Source organism: Sinocyclocheilus anshuiensis, unplaced genomic scaffold (assembly GCF_001515605.1).
Source record: "Sinocyclocheilus anshuiensis isolate Anshui unplaced genomic scaffold, SAMN03320099.WGS_v1.1 scaffold1455, whole genome shotgun sequence".
NCBI classification, from domain to species: Eukaryota; Metazoa; Chordata; class Actinopteri; order Cypriniformes; family Cyprinidae; genus Sinocyclocheilus; species Sinocyclocheilus anshuiensis.
This window is the reverse complement of record NW_015541012.1, coordinates 553,879-561,236: the sequence shown is the minus strand read 5'-3', so window position 1 is coordinate 561,236 and position 7,358 is coordinate 553,879. Positions and strand designations below refer to the sequence as shown.

At 35.6% G+C, this 7,358-nt stretch overlaps 1 protein-coding gene across 4 annotated transcripts in view; it reads left to right on the top strand.

The window, feature by feature from the left end:
• Positions 1-7,358, top strand: part of sez6b (seizure related 6 homolog b) — a 195,437-nt gene that overhangs the window by 85,851 nt on the left and 102,228 nt on the right. The window lies entirely within an intron of this gene.

Below are 7,358 nucleotides of genomic sequence, written 5' to 3'. Positions count from 1 at the left end.
GCTTGCGTGGCTTATGTGACTGCCGCCTGGTGAGCTGCAGCTGTGACCGATCAGCCTGTGATGAGGACGGCCAGGTGTGCCTTGCTTGTTTCCAGGGCGACGCTGATGAAGCTGCGGGATGCTCGTCACAATATATATATAGATAGATAGATAGATAGATAGATAGAAAGGATGAATATATAATAATTTTACATACTATAACTAATAATTGATTTTATCCTATGAACTATGCTACATAACTCAGGAGCAAATTATTAATTTGATGATGAACATTGAAATACTGTAGGTGAATAAGTAAAAAAATCAGCACCTTAAGTAAAAAATAAGTTGTGTGTTCCTACTTAACACTGTTTGTCACTTATACATTGACTCTCACTTTTGCTTTAGTTTGTTGATTGTCTTTACACATGGTAAAGGGGAAGAGATCGATACCTTGTCTGGGTAGTGCTCAATCTATCTGTCCTTCTCTCTTTTGCTCTGGCTGTTTCTCCGCTGGGACGGAGTAGGTGATGCCTGCCTGAGTGCATCGCTGGCTCCTCTTGGCTGCCGGTCGATAAGCAGCCACTGATAGCAGGTGTCCTTGCATTGATCCGCCCTGCTTGTTCTTTGTCTCTGGTCATTATGGAGATGTGAGAGTGACCTTTCTTCTGTGGTGTGCAGAATGGAAGAAAGGACGGGTAGAGAGGACTATAGGCACCTGTGCTGCTGTGTCTAGCAGGGGGCACAGCCTCTAACTTCAGATCTAGTGCACAGGTGAACCCTTAGATATCTCCAGAAGTCACAAGGGGAAACAACAGTAAAGAGGGGAGCAGTTGTCAGTTTAGTGGTGTCTGTGACTCTAAATCATGGATGAAGACATAGAACAAGGTAGAAGACAAAACTGTGATAAGTATAGATTTTTAGCTATTGCTCTGCAGAGATTAATACAGAGATTTGTCACAACAACATTTATGCTACATGGTAAGGCTGTCAATTTAACACGATAATTCAGTACAATTCAATTTAATACATTAAGTTATTAATGATTAATTATTATTGATAATCATTTTGAATAGATTTTTTTCTTTACTTTGACAGGTCTTAAATATGTGGGGTGTTATGCTGAACATGACAATGTTATTTTATTTTGTTATATTTTTAAACAAAATATGTAGTTTTACAGTTATATATTTAAATTATATATTTTTTTAAGTTTTAAATAGTTAGCTATATCAAAGTTTATTTTATAATTTTAAGCAAAAATTATTATATATATATATACACACACACACACACAGACACACACACACACACACACCAGTGGTGTGCGGTGGTGTTCTGAAATGAGGAGGCAAAGTCCTTAAAAAAAAAAAATCAAATGTAAATCCCTGTCCCAGTCACATGTTCTCGGTTAATTAAACATTACTTACACTACAAGAAAAACAACAACAACAAAAAAAAAACTACCTTAACAATGTAATCAATATTCTGTTTATTAAAGCCAAGTGAATCTCATCAAATTAGTGTTTTTAAGCATTTTACATTTATTCCAAAATAATAACTCAAGGCAGTAACAATTTAAACAATATGTTTTATTTTTTGAACTTATGTTCAGCTATTCTTTTTAATAGTTAAGTTTTAACAATTTTTTAATTATTCGGTTCATCAGTCATCAAAGCTCTGTAAATATTGGTCACAGACACAGAGGTTTACTTTAAATTTTACCAAGCTGATTACTCTCAAAAAAACTCCCACAGATCATATTTTCAGGCCATTTTAAGTCTTATTTTGATGTAACAAAGTGATTATATATCTAAGTGTGTAAGCTGTTTACTTACTTTTTTAAATGAGTCTTCCCATTAACGCCATTATATTGTACACGTAAAGCGCACGAACACAAGAGGCGGGATTTATCATATAAACCAATCACAGCTGAACATAACCAGTCAGATCCAATCATATCGCGATGGAGGCTTTTCCTCCTCTCACATGATTTTCCCCCATTCATTCTCAATTACCCCCCACCAAACTCACTGCATGCTTTAGGGGGTCTGTTAAAACTCAATGGGCTCAGGGGAGGCGAGAGAGACGCGGACTCCCGCTGTTACTTTACCTGCTGGTGTCGCTGTTGGACAATGTTTCTTTAGAAAAACGAGTGATTTATACACTTTTTAATGTTATATTTCGTAATATTGGCATTGTTTTATTTTTGTACTACAATTTTTTTTTTCTCATCCAATATTTTGAGGAGACTCTGCCTCCATTGCCTACTCGGAGGAAACGCCCCTGATACACACACACTGTTACTTATTTTGGTTACTTATATTACTTATTTTATAATTTTAAACAAAAAAATATAATTTTATAATTATACATTTTACATGCTATTACATTACGTTACATTTAAATACAAATTAGATTTGTTATGTGTATGTGTGTGTGTGTGTGTGTGTGTGTGTGTGTGTGTGTGTGTGTGTGTGTGTGTAAATAAACTATAGTTATTCATTTATTTATTTTAGATACATTTTTTTTACTTAGTAATTGATTTTTAATCAATTGTCAGCCCAACACTTACAATTCAAATTATAGTAAGAATTAGTTCGGTTTGTGGCAATAAAATAATATTGTTCTTAAAAATAGTGCTCTGGTAGAGCCATTAACATGCACAACTTACAGAATGTGTACAACCAGATTTCTCCAGTAACCTTGGAAAAAATGTTGTGCCTGTTTTACTTTGTAAAACAATTGTAAAGATAAAGCTTCAAAATCAGAGCCATTCACACTGAAGGTTACTGGAATGCCACAGCAATCACCATTACTTTCAACCCTCAACAAAAATCCTGCTACATTTTCCAATTCACAACAGGTCTTTCTTAAGGTAGCGATGAGAGTGGCTTAAAAATAACTGCTTGTTTCATCACAGTTGTGAAGCAATCTGATGTAAACGACTGGAGCATTCACAATCCTGACTGAAGTAAACACAACATACCCAATTGAGTCTAGGAAACAGTTTTTCACCTTGCTAGTTTTAGTGTATCATTCAGCTGAAACCAGGCCCAAGCAGACTGCAGCAGAGGATGTTTTCTTAGACCTTTTATTGCTCTGATTACTTTATCATCATATTTTATTTGCGTTCGGAGACTGTGCGGCTTCTTTGTGTTTTGCAGGTACTGCAAATTGCCTTTGTTATCTCTGATGAATTGTGAAAGATGTCAAACCGACTCAGTATGCTTTTCCTAGTAACTTGGATTGCTCTCTGTTATGACAGAATAGGGCTGAAAGAGAACGCTTTCTATCCCAGCTTGAAGTTTCAAAGGGCCTTTGAATTATGTGTGACGGAGTTGAAGATAATGAAGGGTGTTGGAATGTGTCAGAGCAATGCTGCAGGATTTGTCAGGCTGCTACCGTACTAAAAACGTTTCACATCGTCATTGTTTAATTTAGCAGATTAAAATGTCTGTGAGTGTGTGTCTCTGGATGCATCCTTTACTGGCATTATTTGAGAATGCCAATATGTTTAATGGTGTGTGCTGTTTCCATGGTGTCTCTGTTTCCGTGTTGTCTTAGATCTTGTGCAAATGATGGAGCGGTGTGGATGTAGCTATAGGTTTACTTTAAGAGACTCGAATGAATCATGAGCTGTTATAGCATTTAGGTGATGTTTCTAACTGTACAGTAAGAACAAAGAACTAAGAGATAGTTAATGGAAAAATGTGCATTCTGTCATCAATTACTCACCCATCATTTACGTTTCAAACCCATGTGATTTGAAATACAAGAATTTTTTTTTTCTTTAAAAATGTTAACTTCTTTCTATTCAACAAAAGCATATTTGCTGCTAATGTCATCTTCAATTCTGAGACATGCCGGGCCTGTGGTATTTCAGTAAATGGATGTGAGTAAATGATGATTGACTTTTCATTTTTAGGTGAACTGTACCTTTAATGGCACAATCAGTCCTTTTTGGGTTTGAACCTTCAATATTTCAGACTTTTAATCATTAGTTTATACCTTATGCTTCTGTTTCTATTGCGTTATATATGCAGTGCTATTTTAGTATTATTTATATACTATCATAGTATCTATTGTAGTAAATCAGCTCAAAAGGGAAATATTTATGACTAATTATAACTGGTTATGATTAATAATAAATATTTAGATTAGATCTTAGAATTAACTCTAGCAGAATCAATATTACAATTATTTGATCTGTCCGTCCACCGAGCAGACAATATAATCATTTATCAATTCAAGGAAAGATTATTTTCCTGGCCAAGAAAGAATAACTTTCACGCATACAGTTCTAGCATTAACTTAGCATGTAGCAAGGGATCAAACATTCAGTGACTTCGAATTGTGAGCAGCACACAGAAGCATTCAATTGTGAATATAAGGGATTTAATAAATGAAACTATATCTAACATATAACTAAACTAAGCACAACACATATATACAGAATGAAGGAAAGTAAGGAAGAGAGAGAGAAGAGTAAAGGAATGGCAGTATTTCACATCAATTAACCACAACCTAATGAGAAAATCACCTTTAAAAAGGGGCTCAAACTTAAACCCGCATCTAAATAGTTGTAAATGGTTACTTGCATTGGCTTCAATTGCGGAACAAGATTCCTGATGCGGTAGACAACGGTTCTTGAGTTCTCTTAGAAGTGAGCTGGAAGTTTTCTTTGTCTTCTTCTGAAGATAGGAAATTCCACAGCGGAACGAAGTTACTTGAAGATAAAAACTGCCGCAAAATCAAACTCCAGAGGAGAGTCTTGAGAAGTCTTAGTGTCGTCTCAAAAGAAGAGGTTTTCTGAGCTAAGATCATTTCGAGCTAATGACTTTTGAGGGTTTCTATTCACACCCAACTTTGGGTGGAATAGCCAATACCAGGCATGAATTTTTGAGCGGGAGAAGTTTCCTTTGTCTCCCTTTATGGCCCATTTGCATGTTTTATGGCCGGTCTGGAATTGGTGCAGTTTTAACCCAAAATATAGTACAAATCATATGATGCATCGATGCGTTTCACAATCACATACTGTACATCATTGTTTGAGGAATAAAGAGCAGATAATATTGATACCAAGAAAGAAACATTTAGAATATATTAAAGCAGAGATACATTCATACACCTGAATATCAGCGTTTAGGGCTTAACTAATACAAATAACGAGTGGTAACTCAGCTAATCTAATACAATTAGACATCCAAAACGACACATGCATATACCAGATACATTTGTAACTGATTAATTATTGTCTAAATAAAGAAAAAGTCTTTGTGTGTGTGTGTGTGTGTGTGTGTGTGTGTGTGATGTGAGCCTGTTGTAGTTTGCTGGTCAGCCAGGCCCATCGGCGCCTGGCACCGGGGGGGTCATTTACTTGTCTTTGGAAACAATTTGAAGTCAGACGGGGAGATGCGAGTGGTGGAGCTGTTCAACATCTCCTTGATAGTGAGAGGAACCATTGGCAATTTAGCATCCATATAAATGTGGCATGTGGCCAGGACTGTAATTTATATGCAAATGTCAAAGGCTAAAAGGGGTCTCTTAAGCCATAAACCCCAAAGACCATCCATGATTTTACGCAGACGCTACACTATTTTGAATCATATATTTATATTTTATTGGATTCATTTGTAATTTGGTTACATTTAAAAAATAAATAGTAAAAAAGAAAATAATAATTATGGTTTAGGTCACAGCATGGGGAACACCTGGGACAAATTAAACATGGGAAAGGAACACCTGGGGAGCAAGACACAGACAAAACATGGAACAGAGTCTGACAGCAGTGTTATTTTATTATTGTTTATATGCTGTTGTATTAATATTTTATTTATTTTTAATTTTAATTTTAGTAATGTGCATTTTACACACTAATAATAATTGTATTTTTGTTTCTTTACACACACACACACACACACACACACACACACATATATATATATATGTATGTGTGTGTGTGTGTGTGTGTGTGTGTACGTATGTATATATGTTAGGGGTGTAACGGTACAAAAACCTGATGGTTCGATATGGTTTCGGTACAGCAGGGGGAAAAAACTAAACATGGTTTACTTTGGTTTACTGAACAAATTGCTCTTTCTTTAAATACATTCAATTATAATTAAACATTTCTTAGGGATAAAAATCTACCTCAGCTTATGCTTTAAACTATAGGGAGCCCTTTTACATTACTATAAGGTTACAATTAACAAGAGAGCCCAAACTTAAATTTAATTACTATTTATTTTTAAATATACAGTAATAATCAACAACTTAAAAAAATTTATGCAAACATGTAAATTACACATAATTCAGTTTTTACTGTACAATAACTTCTAAATGATAAATTTTCTATTTGTTGTTGAAATATGAGATTTCATCTAATATTTAAGTTTTATTTTATTTCAGCTTTATTTCAATTAACAACATTGTTAAAAGTAATTTTTCGCTTCAGTTAACAATAACAACACTGTCACAGAGATAGATACTTTAGTTACATGTATGAATATAATTCTGGGTTGAATATATTGTTTGTTATTGTTTTCTGGCCACAGATAAACCTTAAATATATTGATAAATAATTCAAACATTATATAACGAGTCATATTAAAGCTACATAATATGAAAATAACATTTAAGAGTTTGTATATGTGAAGACAATATAGTGTACTGTGGAAGTGATTACTCACCTCTGAGTCTCTCCCTCTCCATATAATTGGAGTCTGTGAGCAGCTCTCTGCCATCCAAATAGATTAATTATGAAGCCTTGTGTGTGTGGAGTGTAAGTGTTGAACTGTGAGTGGGGAAGACACGAAGGGGGTGATGTAGCCACCTCATCTCACTTCTCCCCTTAAAAGGTGGGGTAAGCGATTTTTCAAACGCTTTAGAAAACTGATTCGGGATGAATAGCAAAACAAACTTGTAGCCAATCAGCAGTAAGGGGCGTGTCTACTCATGATGTGGAAGAGAGAGAGTTCAGTGCACAGGATGGACATTAGCCGAGCCGAGCGACAGAAAGATAGAGATGGCAGATAAAAAACAAAAGAGGAAAACATCTGTGGAACAAACGAAGGCTTAAGGCAATAAGGCAAGAAGTAGGACCTGTGTAAATATCGGATCAGCTTTCCAGCGCTGGAGAGAACTCAAGGAGCGGAAGGCCTGCGATCGGATGCCGAGGTTGCTTTGTTTCTTCTCGATAGGTGAGTAACACCGGGTCTGCGCCGCAACAGCTAATGTCTGTCTAGTAACTTACAATTCAAATGTCAACATTGGCTACCAGAAATCGCTTACCCCACCTTTCCCTCATGCTCTCTGAAAGGGCTCATCATAACTGAAATGACTTTCTTTCAAGTTTCCTCGGGGGATAAAGAGAGTTG